The sequence below is a fragment of the Bufo gargarizans genome, chromosome 5 (genome assembly GCF_014858855.1).
Source record: "Bufo gargarizans isolate SCDJY-AF-19 chromosome 5, ASM1485885v1, whole genome shotgun sequence".
NCBI lineage: Eukaryota > Metazoa > Chordata > Amphibia > Anura > Bufonidae > Bufo > Bufo gargarizans.
In genome coordinates, this window is record NC_058084.1 from 205,420,109 (window position 1) to 205,436,925 (window position 16,817).

The window sequence follows — 16,817 nt, forward strand, 5'->3', positions numbered from 1 at the left end:
CCAAAATGAGCAGAGGCGTGAACACTAGCAACCTCACCACCACCAGCATGATCCGCCACATGGAATCAAGGCATCCTAATAGGTGGGCTGAACGCCTGGGTCCACAGCCAGTGTCTGCAGGTCACACCACTGCCTCCTCTTCCCCTGTGTTATGTGCTGGCCAATCTTCTGTCCAAGACGCATGCCCGGATGCCTCCCGCCCTGCACCTGGACCTTCGCAAGGACTATCAGCTAGCACATCCACTTCTGTGTCCCAGCGCAGCGTACAGATGTCTATACCCCAGGCCTTTGAATTAAAGTGCAAATGCACAGCCACCCACCCAGAGACGATAGCACTAAATGTGCACCTTTCCAAATTGCTGGCCTTGGAAATGTGGCCATTAAGGCTTGTGGACACTGAGGCTTTCCGCAGCCTGTTGGCGGCAGCTGTCCAACTGTACTCTGTCCCCAGCCACCAATATTATTCACGGTGTGCAGTCCCAGCCTTACACCAGCATGTGTCACGTAACATCACCCGTGCCCTGACCAACGCAGTTATTGGGAAGGTCCACTTAACGACTGACACATGGACAAGTGCTTTTGGCCAGGGACGATACATTTCCCTGATGGCACACTGGTATGTGGAGGTCGGGAGCGAGTTGTACCCTGGGATGGCACAGGTGCTACCGATGCCAAGGATTGCGGGCCGCACTTCCATCAGGGTTTCCGCCACCACATACATTAATGGATGCAACCCCCTCTTCTCCATCTCCTCCTCCACCTCTGAATTCTCATCTTGCAGCACCAGTCAGCCATCAGTCAGTAGCTGGAAGCAGTGTAGCACTGCAGTGGGGAAGCGGCAACAGGCCGTGCTTAAACTGATGTGCTTAGGTGACAAACAGCACAATGCCGCAGAGCTGTGGCAAGGGATAAGGGATCAGACTGAGCTGTGGCACTCGCCACTCAACCTACAACCAGGCATGGTTGTGTCTGACAATGGCCGTAACTTGGTGGTGGCTTTGGAGCTCGGCAAGCTCACACACATACCATGCCTAGCCCACATGTTCAACCTAGTGGTTTAGCGTTTTTTCAAAACCTACCTCAATTTGCCTGAGCTACTTGTGAAGGTGCGCTGTGTGTGTGCCAATTTCCGCAAGTCATCGACAGCTTCCGCCGGTCTGGCAACGTTGCAGCAGTGCTTGCAAATGCCAACTCGACGTTCCACATGTTGGCCATGCTTTGTGAGCAGCAGAGGGCAGTAGTGGAATAGCAGCTGCAACATGGTCGCCTTTCCAGTCAACTTCCGCTCTTCACAAGCGACGAGTGGGCATTGATGTCTGACCTCTGTGGGATTTTACGCAAATTTGAGGTATCAACACAGATGGTGAGCGGCATTCACCCTATTGTCAGCATAACCATCCCACTTCTGTGTGCATTGAAACGCTCGCTGCTCACAATTAAGGCGGACGCTTTGCATGTGGAAGAGGTAGAAATGGAGGAAGAAAGTACACAGGGTGATAGCCAGACCACCCTCAGTTCGTCTTCTCAGCGTGAATTGAATGATGAGGAGGAGGAGAAGCAGGAGACTATTACCTACGCTACAGAGGGTAGTACCCATAGCAGGTTTATTCCATCTGTTCAGCATTGATGGGCTGAAAAGGAGGAAGAGGATGAGGAGATTGAGAGTCATCCTCCTGATGAGGACAGCAAAGTCTTGTTTGTTGGGACTCTGGCACACATGGCTGACTTTATGCTAGGCTGCCTTTCCCGTGACCCTTGCGTTGTACGCATTTTGGCCAACACCAACTACTGGTTGTTCACCCTTCTTGACCCCCGCTACAAAAAGAACTTCTCATCTCTCATTCCTGTGGTAGAGAGGACGAGCAAAATGGTGCAATACCAGAAGGTCCTTGGGAAAGAATTTCTCCAAAAATTTCCAGCTGACAATGCTGGCTGCAGAGTACATAGTTCCTTGGCCAACCGAGGAGGGGAGACTATTTGAACACATATCAGTTCCAACAGAGGCAGGGCAACACTCTCCAAGGCCTGGGACAGTTTTAAGACACCCCGCCAGCACCATCACCCTGATGCGCGGCCTAGTGTCACAAGGAGGGAAATGTTTTGGAAGATTGCAGTAGTGGAGGAATGAAAAAATGCAGCGGCACTCACCAGTGTGATGAAAATCAAGCGGGTATTTTATTCCAACAGGCAGGAGTCAGACAATTCTAGACACGCATGAGAAGAGCGTTGGCCGTTTCGCGCTAGCAAGCGCTTCCTCAGGCTCTGCGTCGGCGCATGCGTCGGCGCATCACCCTTTTATAGCGGCACCAAAGATTGTCAGTGCTAATTGACAAAGCAGCTGTGCCTTCGTTAAAGGTCAGTACAAATGTATCAAAACAAGCAATAAAAAAACCAACAAATAGCAGGCAATATAATAGTGACACAAATAATCAGTGTTTGCATGGGGAAAACCCTCAGCCGTGCGATGCCAGAAGATGGATGGTCAGTGCAAGGCCAGGACAGGAATCAGGGAGCAGGTCACCTCCTATCAATCCCTAATTCTGACCCTGTCTCCTAGCCGTATGAACTGGCCCTGATGGTAGGAGGGCTCATACTCCTGATATTCCTGCTAGCCCTCAGGGTGGCCCTGGACTAGGAGCAGGGTAAGACTACCTGTTCCTCCTAGATGCGGATGAACAGGAGTCTCACTGGCCAAGCTATAAAGAAAGGGGAAACAGAAACAAACATATGGCAATGGCAGGTAAGTGCAACTAGTACCACACCTACCTGCCACAGACACAGAGCCTGGAACCCATGTATAAGTGCTGCTGTCCACAACAACACAAGAGACACAGCACACACCACACAGGAACCGAGGAAACCATACGCTGCAATAAATAAAGAGACCAAAGCAACATCTTCACAACACTATACATGAACTTATGACCACAAGGGTGGCCCCCACTGGCAGATGGTATAACACAGGAGGCTGACTCCAGCTAGCCATGGCTGAAGTACCCCCTCAGACTAGTGATCTTAACTGAGGCTTTATAGGCCCAAGTAGCCACACCCACACAGACACACCCAGTGTTCACACACACAGAAGGGATTTAACCCTTCCAACACAAGGCAAGGGAAGTACACACATAAACAAACACTTCACCTGTTGCCGCAGGCAACAGCATGCGTGTCAACCATGTCCTGGGGATCAGCCAGAAGGCCGAGACACTGCCACCACATGCATACAATGCCAAACGTAGTCACGGGCAACCAAGTGAAGGAAAATATCACTACGCACACCATAGGCCGTGACAATAATTACAGAAAGGAACTTAAATTGTTCCTGTCATTTAAACCCAGTTCACCCAAAGCCTAGGTGCGCAGGATCCACCTCGCTTCCCTCTGCAGGAGGAGGCGGTGTCTGTCTCCCCCCTGCAGAGGGGTAGGCACAGTCTCAAGCCCCATGAAGGAAATACAATCAGTTCTGCCTCCATGTGTGTTCCTTACATGTTCTATGAACCTGGGGCAGCCTTTACCAGTTTTCACAGAATTAAAATGTTCTCTGACTCTCTCAAAGAGGCACCTGATTGTTTTCCCAACATAGAATCGGCCGCAATCACACTGCAGCAAGTACACTACGTAGGTACTCCTGCAGTTAATAAAGCTTTTGACTCTGTGTTGGGTGCCATCGAACTCGACATATTTCTTTTGAGAGTTGTTTGCACAAAATGAGCAGGTGCCGCAACGAAAGTTGCCAACTGGGATACTGCTCCTAAGCCAGTTACCCCTTTTACTGGTCTGGAACCTGCTCCTTACAAGCCTATCCTTGATAGTGTGACTTCTTCTGAAGGATATGATAGGTTTGTGATCTGTTAATTTGGCCAAGGTTGCATCTCTCCTCAAAATGTCCCAATTTTTATGTATCACTGAGCGTATACGTTCGGCCATGGGACTATACTTAAAGGAGAATGCAAACCTAGGATCCCCTCTAACCTCCCCCGTCTGTTTTATTCCTTTCTTCTCTCCACATGTACCACTTCTTAATAAATCCTCCTGGTAAAAGGACTGCACTCTTTTCATATCTTTGTTGAGCAGATCCTCTGGATAGCCTCTGGCCAATAGACGCTGCTTTAAATCAAGTGCTTGTTTTTGGTACCCACTATTCCTACTGTTAATGCGCCTGAGTCTAATGAACTGGCCGTATGGCACGGCCTTCTTGACATTCCATGGATGAAAGCTGTCGTAGTGGAGCAAGGAGTTGGTCGCCGTGGGCTTGCGAAAGCCCTCCGTGACCAACTCATCGCCCTCAACCACATCCAGGAATTGTAGACTCCTCCCCCCAAAATTGAGGGTAAATGTCATTCCCATGTCATTAGTATTGAGATACTTGACAAAATCTTTGCATTGAATTTCTGTACCCTCCCACACTATGAAAACATCATCCACAAAGTGTAAATACGTCTTTAACCTGGATAAAAATGGATTGGTCATAGAGTATACATACTTGTCCTCCAACCTGGCAAGGTACATATTAGCGAACGTGCAAGACACGGGGTTCCCCATAGCCGTACCCAGCTTTTGCCTATACCACTCATCTCCAAACTGAAACACGTTATTAGTTAGAATAAACTCGAGTGCCTCACCAATGAAGTCACCAAAAATTTGACTTTTTCCGAGGTTGGTAACAATGTCAAGGACCGCCTCCACACCCGCATCATGTGGGATGCGAGTGTAGAGGCTCTGCACATTGAGAGATACCAACTGGTACCCTTCCTGCCAATGTAAATCCTTGAGGGCCGGTAAAAAGTCGTTGGTGTCTCTAAGATACGCGGGGGCGCCTACCATATTTAGACAACGGTTCAGTCACTGAGCCAATCCCCGCGACAATGGGACGTCCCGGAGGGCGACTCAGTGACTTGTGAACCTTTGGTAGGAAATACCAAGACGGTTTTGTTGGAGATGAGGGGATAAGCTTATCCAACATATTCTTGGGAAGGAAATCTACCTCTACATATTTAGTTACAAGGGATCTGAGCAACTGCTGGGTACTGGGTATGGGGTCCCCCCGTATCCTCTCATTAGTACGGGCCCCAATTGTTTTAGGGCCTCCCCTATATAACAATCTCTGGACATGAGAACATTGCCCCCCTTGTCCGCCAGTTTTACCACCACATCACTTTTAGAGCACAGCCACTGAAGAGCTTTACTTTTCTCAGCAGTAATGTTAGGTTGTGCTGAGGAATATATAGCAGCTCTAATGTCTCTCATGACTTGATACTGAAATATGTCGATGCTACTGACGGCGGGCATAGGGGGGCAAAATGTGGATTTAACTCCACCTGTAAATGGTTCCGAAGGTACCTCACTAGCAGGTTCTAATGCAGTCTCGCTACCCATGAGGAATTCTAGACAGGTCAATTCATCTATATCAAATCTAGTGGAAATGTGGAATCCTAAGGGGATCTCTCCCTGTCTGTGCACAACTTTCTGTGGTGTCTCCCTGAACAATTTATGTAAATGGAGCTTGCGAGTGGCTTTAAACAGGTCTAATTCAAATGTAACAACATCAACATCAAATTGCTCGGTTAGGCTGTAGCCCAGTCCTTTACTAAGGACCTTTATACAACCAGGAGGCAGCTCATGTTCTGTGAGGCTGATGGTGGTGGGCAGATAGTTACTTCCTCCAGGACACTTGTTTCTTCTCCCTCTCTGATTTTCTGACTCCTCTTCCTCTTTGTCTTTCTGCGGCCCCGTCTGACCTTTTTCCTAAAGGGTCACTTGTTTCCCCTTCGGTGCCCACCAACACTTGATTGGCATCATCCGACACACTGGAATCGGAGTCAGTGGTCCAATAATCATTGTTCTGATAACGGACAGGTCTTCTCTTCTGTTTCCTGAATTTTTTTCCTGTAATCCAGTCAAATATGTGACCTGACTCGTAATCCTGTTTGTCCCTCACAAATTTATCCTTTTTTCTTTCCTTAACTTCGGCTTGTATAATTGTGAGTTGAGGAAAGAATTTCTCCAAAAATGTCCAGCTGACAACGCTGGCTGCAGAGTACATAGTTCCTTGGCCAACCGAGGAGGGGAGACGATTTGAACACATAACAGTTCCAACAGAGGCAGGGCAACACTCTCCAAGGCCTGGGACAGTTTTAAGACACCCCGCCAGCACCATCACCCTGATGCGCAGCCTAGTGTCACAAGGAGGGAAAAGTTTTGGAAGATGATGAAGGAGTACGTAGCAGATCGTGTCAGCGTCTTTAGCGATCCCAGTGTGCCTTACAAATATTGGGTGTCCAAGCTGGACACGTGGCACGAACTGGTGCTCTACGCCTTGGAGGCGCTGGCCTTCCCTGCCACCAGCGTTTTGTCAGAGCGCGTATTTAGTGCTGCTGGGGGCATAATAACGGATAAGCGCATCCTCCTGTCAACTGAAAATGCTGACCGGTTGACTTTTATAAAAATGAACAAGGACTGGATTGCCACTGACTTCTCTACTCCATCAGAGGAAAGCTGCTGAACATAAAGGCACTCTAAATGTGGCTTTTATGGTGTATTGAATGCATTGTATTCCCATGCACAAATAAAAAGGGTATATGGTTCAATCTCCCTTCTCTCCTCCTCCTTCTCCATCATATCAACATGTTTATTAGGCTGCCCTCACTCCTAATGTTTTAGAGGGTCAGCTCTGCAGCGGGCCTTCACCCATAACGTTTTAGAGGGTCACGACTCACCAGCAGACCCTCACCCATAATGTTTTTGAGGGTCACCCTCAGGCCCTCAAGCATATGGTTTTAGATGGTCAGCTCAGCAGCAGACCCTCAACCCAAAATTTTTAGATGGTCAGCTCAGCATCAGGCCCTCGCCCACACATTTTTTTATATGGTCAGCTTGACAGCAAGCCCTCGCCCATAATGTTTTAGAGGGTTAGCTCGGCAGCAGGCTTTCGCCCACAACATTTTTTAGATGGTCAGCTCGGCAGCAGGCCCTCACCCCTAATGTTTTAGATGGTCAGCTCAGCAGCAGGCCCTCCCCCCTAATGTTTTACAGGGTCACTAGCAGGGCCTTGCTCCTAATGTTTCAGAGGATCACCAGCAGGCCATCATTCAGAATTTTTCAAGGGTGTGTATGATGCCCTCCTTTATGTGTAATAAAGGTTGTATTGGAGTGCCGGTTCCATGGAATTTTTGGCAGCTCTTTCCCTTAGTGCATAGGCTATATGAGTGTAGGAGTCCCACTACCTGAACAATTGTACCACATTGTGAATGAGGCCCTCCTTTATGTGATATTCAGGTTGTATCGGAGTGCCTCTTTCTTGTAATTTTTGGCAGCACTTGCACTTTATATACAAGTAAATATACAGGAAAGAGGAAAGAATGGTTCCTAACAATTTTTCCTCTAAAATTGATTTTATCTTCGGTTTTGTGTGTATTATTGTCAGTTGTAAAAGTGGCGTACTACTCGGACAACATCGTTCCTAGCAGCGACCTGGGAGTCCAAGATGCATCCAGACATCCTCCCCATGTTCCCGAACCATTTCACTGGTGTTTCCATCAATTTCTGAACTTTCCTATGAACCAGACACCCTCCCCTCTTCAGAGCAGGGGTTGCCTGGTATAATGCTCGGGTTCTCTCATTGAGTTCCATCGTGTTCTACTCGAGCACCCGAGCACTTTGGTGCTCGACCAACACTATTAAATATTAAAGAGCATTCACCTTGCATATAAAATGTGCAAATAAGTTTCACTTTTTCTATGGATGTATGGAACCAGGCTGCATTAATTGTTTTATAGTTGCCTTGTTGTTCAGGCCATTAGTTTAAGTCCTATCTCATGGATCTTCATCTCTCTATGGTAGAATATTTTTAAAGCTGACATAAAATATGAATACAAAATAATTTTCAAAAACTGGAATCATGCTTAGTATATAATATGAAATGTAATATTAAAGCACCCTGACATTATAGCTATTTTCACTGGTTAGCATTCAATAAAACATGCTAAAAGGAGTCCGAAATGTTATTAATAAATATATTTCATATTAGACATTGTTTCGATGTTATTTCCTTCTTGGCTGGCTATTACTTGGTTAAGAAGCTTGTAGTTTTGGTTTGGACAAAGATTTTACGTTTTGCCCATACACTCCCAGAACAAATGGACCCAACCTTCAATATTTTGCAAATGCTATGTTTTGTGAGAGATTCTTTTTCTGCTGACAAAGAATAAAATTATATGTTATTGAAGATGAGAAGCAGAGATATATTTTTATTTGACTTGAAAATAGCATTGGCCAAATTTAAAGACTGGTGTAAATATTTTTATGGAAATATAAGCCCGGCCACATGGTGAGATTCTATAGAGGCTTCATTATTTGTGTATAACATTTCCCAGGCTCTGCAATAGTCTGATATTTTGTCCTACTCGGCATGAACTCATGCTATGGCTTTGGTCAGGCAATTTTGAAATATTTATTTCATTTAATAAAACTTTTCCCAGGTTCATGGTGACTTATTAAAGAAGATTACTTTGTGATACAATGCTATAGCATTTCATATTATAAGTATTACCAACTGTGTCTCAGTACTAAAGCTTTATTGTGCAGACTCTTAACATACATATGTCTCACAGGTTTTGTGTGGGCTTTGAATCTGATATTAAAATTCTATTGTGTAATAATCAGAGAGCATGACACTGTCAAACGATATTTAATGACCTCTTAACGAACTAAAGCAGGTCATAGCACATCATAAAGTCTCTCTAGATCTAGGGACAGATAGGTGTTGAATTTTCGACACTTTGGCAACACTTTTATAAAACAAGCTGCTAAGGATTTCTTCATACTTCCTCTAATCCCACTTCACTCAGCACTTCCTGCTAAGCCTAAATCAAATGTCTGATCCTCCCTTTTTCTACATAAGCCTTTTTCGAAAAAACTTTTTTCTGGATAAAGCTTTACTGGAAATCAAGGCTTTTAGAGACTGAAATTATATACTGAGTGTTTTCAATCTTGCATGTGACAGAAATAGTTACAAGGACTAAGTACAGTGCACTATACATTTTATCTATTGTAGCAAATGCCCCCCTTATAACCCAAATTACCCCTATCATTAAGGCCTCATGCACACAACCGTAATTATGTTCCACATCCGAGCCGCAGTTTTTGCGGCTCGTATGCGAACCCATTCACTTCAATGGGGCTGCAAAAGATGCGGACAGCACTCCGTGTGCTGTCCGCATCTGTTGCTCCGTTCCGAGGCCCCGCAAAAAAAATATAGCATGTCCTATTCTTGCCTGTTTTGCGGACAAGAATAGGCATGTCTACAATGGGCCGCCCATTGTGCAAATTGCGGAAGGCACACGGGTGACCTCCATTTTTTGCGGATCCGCGGACCGCATAAAACGGCACGGTCGTGTGCATGAAGCCTAAAGCTATTGACTGCATATGTTTTATATATTAAATACTTGACCATTATGTTATTATGTACTGCAGGGGGACAGTTAAATCCAATTCCATAATAGCCACATGGGTTAATATGAAACTGGATAAAAGAATGCATACTTTGAAAACCTAAAAAAACAAGTGTTACATTCAAATAATGTAAGCGAAATGCAATAACTTTAGCAATGCATGAAATTATTAACTGTAATGCAATCTCATCACATATTTTAATTATATTATAGAGGCAAAGGGAAGTAATAGGGGGTGTCCTTTGATCAGAATCCTGTATGATCAAAGAGTAGCGCTTACTCTGCAGGAACACTGGCTTAGTAATTCCCACTCTCAACGGATATCGGTTTCATTGGACATTGTTATTCAGTTGGTCACACACACAGTGGATGACCCACATAGTGGATCTTTGCTGGAAGAGGCACTATGTCCATATATTACAAAAATAGCTCATTGAGTAAAATGGACAGTGTGTAATTTGTACTATAATAAAAAAGTACTAGTAGAGATGTGTCCTACTTAAAAAAAAAAAAAAAATAATAATAATAATCTTTTCCCTCACTCTGGTGTTTTTTTTCAAAGTTGGTCATCTCACCGTTCACCTTGGCTATTGGAGGATATTTCTTGATGAGAAGGCGGCCTGGGCACTACAGGGAGGCGTTACTGGGCTCAAGAGAAGAAGAATAACGCCCCTCTCGGCACCTTGGAGGTTCATTTGCATATCATAAAAAGTGCTTTTTTTAAATCAAAATGACACAATGAAACGATAAAAGAAGACCACAGCAGGAAAGAAGGTAGTTTATTGTACATGGCAATGGTGACAGCTTAATATGCTAAAACCTGGTGACAGATTCCCTTTAAACATTCTTTTGGGACAAATAGTTTGTTCTTTATTCCTTATTCTCCTTTTGTATTCTCCCTACAGGGGTTGTTAGGATTAGAAAAACATGGCTGCTTTCTTCCAGAAATCACCCCACATCTGTCCATAGATTGTGTCTAGTATTGCATCTCAGTTTCATTTAAGTAGACTTATCTACAATTCTACACATAACCTATGAACAAGTCTAGTGCTGTTTTTGGAAGAAGCCAGCCATGTTTTCTAAACCTAGACAACCCCTTTAACCTGACCTTTCATTATGGATTGCAACCCATCCAACTTTGAATATTCCTCTGCCTCATGCCTTGGCTTACATTATATGCCTTTACATTAAATATATTGAAGTGTTGTTCTTATGTTCATTGTTTTTATTTGGTTTTAGTTATCTGCAGCATGCATAATTGCACATGTCAGACCATGCATGTCTGATTTCACCCTTAAAATATATATATTTCATTTCCCATCAAAGTACAATTTGTCATGTACTGTACATAGTTATGTGAAAATTATCCTATCCCTAGGATATACAAAACTGTACTTATAAAATAAAATATATTGTAAAAGATATTTACAGGTTCCATTTCACAATCTAAATATATCTTATCATTGGTATTAAAAGAGTAGTCATTTATGTAATAGTGACTGATTTGGCCAAAATAGATTTGGCAAGTTAATAATTTTCAGCTGTTTTAAAAAGGAGGAAGATCCTGTGCAATGGCAAACCTCTCTACAGCAAGACATAATGGTGGGTAATTGTCCATTTTACAAGCTGCTGATTGCAGTGCTGCATTTGATGTATCCAAAATGTTTTATAATCTACCTTGGAAGCTAAGGACTTTCTCTGGTTTGACTGATACCTGAATTTGATCTGACAATGGAAATGAAGAGAACATTGCCATCATTATCCCAGTTCATCTTTTATCTGCACAAAAGGTAATAAACTGAGCCCAAGACTAATTTGAACGGTATAGACAATTTGAAGTTATCAGCAACTGCCTATACAGACTGTCAAGACCAGAACATCTAAGAAGATTTCCACTTGAAAGACAGGAAGCTAAAGAACTATTAGCATAAATGCACTTGCGTAGATGTTTAAATTCCTTTCAAGATGTTTGAAGCAGTCTCATCCTCATCTCAGCAATTCAAAGTCATCTTTCTAACCAGAGTCTTATCAATCATTTTGGTAATTTACATTGCTCACATTCTTGAGATTTATTATTTTTTTCAGAGAAAGGATTAATCATTTGGAATGGGAAACTTGTTTCATTTGAATTTCTCTCTGCTGTATAAGTCGGTAGACTATATAAGTACTGACTGTGAAGCCAAAATCAGATAGTGAAGAGCAATTACCTGAAATAAAAACTGCTGGCAATGACTTTCTGTTTGTCTTTTAGTTCCTTTTCCTATTGAATTTCTCTGCGCATTTTAGACATTCGGTCAGATTAAAATCTAGGTTAAAGCTTGCACTTTTTTGGAGGACCATTACCCAGTGTGTCAACTAAGGTTAATGTTTTAATATGTCTCAATGAGCAAGAAATGGAAAGAGTATATGCCATAATTAAGGTGCATTAACTCAAATTTAATACCATCTTACATATATCATGGAAACTTTATTTCTGTTAAAAACTGGTAGTGGATCCTTTATGTCATGACTGGAAATCTGGACTTTGCTGCAGAGATTTCTAACTTTATTTTGTTCAAGGTAATCTCCAATTAGTAACAGGTCCCAGAAGACAATAGCAGTATTGACTTACTAATTAAAGGAAATGTGTCATCAGAAATTACCTATTGTGCAAAAAAAAAAATTATGTTTAATATATTTTTCAATCATTTTTAGGTGGTTGTTTTTAATTTTTCATATCAATATCAAATCTATATTTAAACAAAACCTATAAATTCCTGCAGTTTTCACACTGAACACTAAGCCTAATAATTGGCGTCACTTCTTGATCTGTACAGATCACTTAACTGTAGTTATATACACAGAAATTGTATCATTATAGGCAGGATTAGAATGACAGATAAGACAGGATCCACTATTCACAATAGGTTATTGTCGAAGCTTATCTATTAATTCCTTGTGCAGAGCATGCATAGAAAACTCTCCCATAGAAGTCAATGAGGTCCCCTCCAGACCATTGTGTCTATGGCCCATGGGGCTGCTGTAAGGCAATTTTCTTAATGCTTTGTTGTTAAGAACAGCTTAGGCAAGATGGTAGCCCCTATAATCATGTTCTGGAAATAAAATATATAAATCTGTGATCAGAAAATAAAAACAGATTAGAAAAAAAGGATATGTGTGGCTATCTGGTTTTAACTGGCAGGAAAAAAAATTGGTGACACATTTCCTTTATATACTACCATAGTTTAAGAAAAATCTATGATCACGGCTGACAGCATGTTATAGAACATGAGGAGCTGAGTAGAGTGATATATATATATATATATTTTTATAGGAAAAGATTCAGTAAAACCATAACTCCCACCTTTTGAAAAGCTCAAGGAAGGACAAGATAAGTGTCATGTAACAAAGCCTATAACCTCACCCAATGCCTATCTATGCTGTCTATAGCTACTGCATGCCCTCACAAAGTAGCTATTCCTCCTTAGTGCCCCTTCACAATATAATGCTCCCTTAGGCCCCTACACAGTAGTTTTGCCCCCTTAGTGTTTCAACACAATAGTTATGCCACCATAGTATCCCCAAACAGAGAAATGCCCATTTAGTGCCCTCACGCAACAGTGCTATCCTCTTAGTGTCCCAACACAGTAGTTATGCTCTGAGTGTTCCCACGCAGTAGTTATGCTCACTTAGTGTCCTCAAACAGTAGAATGCACCCGGCGCCTGGAACCATGATGGTAAGCAGGGGAACAGCGGCACACAGCAGACGCTGTTACAGTACCCCCCCCCCCCTTACACCCCTCTTCTTGAGCCCACGACGAGGCAGAAACTTTTTAATCAGGCTTGGAGCATGAATGTTCTCCTCTGGTTCCCAAGACCTCTCCTCAGGACCAAAGCCTTTCCAGTCCACAAGATAGTAGGTCTTCTTGCCATGCATCTTGATGTCCAGGATGTCTTTGACCTCAAATATCTCGTCAGATTCTTCAGATACCAGAGTTGGAGTAGAAGAAGCCATCGAGAAGCGATTAAAGACTACTGATTTCAGCAACGACATGTGGAAGGCATTAGGAATATGCAGAGAGAGGCAGACGTAACTTATATGTCACTTTGTTGATCCTCCTCAATATTTCAAATGCTCCAGGGAATCTAAGAGCAAACTGGCAACTGGGAACCCTTAAGCGGATGTTTTTATAGGAGAGCCACACCTTATCTCCAGAGGAAAACCGAGTTGGTTGTCTTCCTCTCTTCGCATTCGTTTTAATGCAGGTCACCACTTTGTTAATACACTCCTTGGTGTCACGTCAAATCTTCAAAAAATCCCTAAAAGAGGAATCTGCAGCTGAACTTGACCCGAACTTGACCCGAACCCCTTTGAAGTCAATGGAGACCCGAACTTTGGAGTACTAAAATGGCTCTAAAAAAGTCATGGAAAGCGCTACAGAGCTGCAAAAGGCAGCTAAATTATGTTAAGAGCATGGCAAGTGCTCTGCAAACAAATGTGTATAGGAAAATGTGGATACTTAAAATAACATTAAATATGTAAAAGTAAAAAATAATAATCTTGATCTAGGAGGAGGAGGTCCATATGGGGTAGGAGGTTGAGGAGGCGTGGGTGTGGTGCTGTAGGTGGAAGCGACAGTGGAGGAGAAGGTTTTTGGTATGTTTTTTTTATTTTTATTTTTTTATTTTTTTGTTTGTTTGAATTTGGGTAGACCCCAAAACATTGGTAAATAAAAAATATAAAACAAAGACAAAGTACGCTGGCGTGCAACAATGGCTGGGTGAGGCTGGTATACATGTCTATTCTGCACAAGTACGGACAAGTCCTGTGGGATCCCTGCCTGGTTCATTTTAACAAACGTGAACTTGTCCACATTGGCTGTGGACAGATGGCTGCGCTTGTCTGTGATAACCCCCTCCTGCCGTGCTAAACAAACGTTCAGAAAATACACTAACTGCAGGGAAGGCCAGCACCTCCAAGGCGTAAAGGGCAAGCTCAGGCCATGTGCCCAATTTGGAGACCCAGAAGTTGAAGGGGGCAGACCCATCAGTCAGTACGTGTAGGCTTGTGCTCACATACTGCTCCACCATGTTGCTGAAATGCTTCCTCCTGTTAAGACGTTCCATATCAGCTGGTGGTGCTGGTTGTTGTGGCGTGCTGACAAAGCTTTTCCACATTTCAGCCATGCTAACCCTGCCTTTTGAGGTGCTGTCAGTGCCCCAGCTGCGTTGTGACCTCTTCCTTGTCCTCTGCCTTCACCTTGTGCCTCCACTGTACCCCCGCTGTCAGGTGGGAATGCCATCAGCAGCACGTCTACCAGCGTGCGCTTGTACTCGAGCATCTTCCGATCACGCTCCAGTGAGAGAAGTAAGGACGGTACGTTGTCCTTGTAACGGGGATCCAGCAGCGTGGCCACCCAGTAATCAGCACAAGTTAGAGTGTGGCCAACTCGGCGGTCATTGCGGAGACACTTCAGCATGTAATCACTCATGTGTGCCAGGCTGCCCAGAGGCGACGACAAGCTGTCCTCTGTGGGAGGTGTATCGTCTGTGTCCTCTGTATCCCCCAACCACGCACCAGTGATGCCCATGAGCTGGTTTGGGTGCCACCCTGCTATGAACACGGTTCCTCCTCCTTCATCTCCTCTTCCTCATCCTCCACCTCGTCCTCCACTAGAACTGTCCCCTGGCTGGACAATTGTGTACCTGGCGTATGTTGGTGCAGGAACCCACCCTCAATGCCACTTGCGAATGACTAGCTTGAAACTCTTGTAAATGATCCTTCTTCCTCCTCCTCGTGTGCCACATTCTCTTCCATCATCGCCCATAGCGTTTTTCAAGGAGGCCTAGAAGTTGGATAGTAATGCTGAGAACGGCGTCATCGGCACTGGCCATGTTGGTGGAGTACTCGAAACAGTGCAACAAGGCACACAGGTCTCGCATGGAGGCCCACTCATTGGTGGTAAAGTGGTGCTGTTCCGCAGAGCGATTCATCCGTGCATGCTGCAGCTGAAACTACACTATCACCTGCTGCTGCTCGCACAGTCTGGCCAGCATGTGCAAGGTGGAGTTCCACCTTGTGGGCAAGTCGCATATGAGGCGGTGAGCGGGAAGGCCGAAGTTATGCTGCAGCGCTAACAGGCGAGCAGCAGCATGGTGAGAACGCCTAAAGCATGCACAGACGGCCCGCACTTTCTGCAGCAGCTCTAACATATTGGGGTAATTTTTCAGGAATTTCTGCACCACCAAATTCAGGCAAGGGATATGCTCCAGGCAAGGGATATGCGTCAAACCATCTAGGCCCAGAGCTGCTACGAGATTTTGCCAATTATCGCACATCACCAGGCCAGCCCTGAGGCTCACTGGCACCAACCAAGCTCCTGTGCGGTGTGGGGTTTGCCCCCCAAACAGATAAGTTTGAAAACTGCCTGCTGTCTTTTACCCCTGGCTGTGCTGAAGTTGGTAGTAAACGTGTTACGCTGACCGGATGAGGAGGCAGTAGAGGATGAGGAAGTGGAGTAGGAGAAGGAAGCAACAGGAGGCAAAGAGAAACGCCCTGCAATGCTCGGTGGTTGAAGGACATGCGGCAAACTGCTATCCGCCTCAGGCCCAGCCTCCACTGCATTTACCCAGTGTGCTGTTAGGGAGATATAACGTGCTTACTGCTTCACTTATCCGTAGTTAGGTGGACCTTGCCACAGATGGCGTTGCGCAGTGCACACCTGATTTGGTCTCCCACTTGGTTGTGCAGGGAAGGGAAGGCTCAACTGGAAAAGTAGTGGCAGCTGGGCACAACGTACTGTGGGCCAGCCACCGCCATCAAATTCTTAAAACTGTCCGTGTCCACCAGACAGAATGACAGCATTTCAAAGGCCAGGAATTTTGAAATGCTGGCATTCAGGGCCAGGGATCGTGGGTGGGTAGGTGGGTACTTTTGCTCCAGTGTTTGGATAGACAGTTGAACGCTTCCATGGGACATTGTGGAGATGCTTGGTGACCGAGGTGGTGGCGTTGCTGGCACTGTCACTTCAGAGGAGGATGAAGAGGCAGAGACTGCAGCATAAGAGGAAGCAGGAGGGGCCAGAGACCTTTGTTGGTTTTTAAAGTATCTACTCCACTGCAGCTCGTGCTTTGCACTTAGATGCCTGGTCATGCAGGTTGTGCTCAGGTTTAAAACATTTATGCCTCGCTTCAGGCTCTGATTGCACAGCGTGTCTTGTTGTCAGCACATTGTCTGAAGAACTGCCATGCCAGGGAACTCTTTGGAGCTGGCTTTGGTGTGCTCGGTCCCTTTGTGCGGTGGGCAGTAGTAGTGGGCTCCGCTTTTGCACCCTACTCACTCTTTTGCTGTGCTGGTGGCTCTGTGTGACCTCTGCCTCTTCCTCCGAA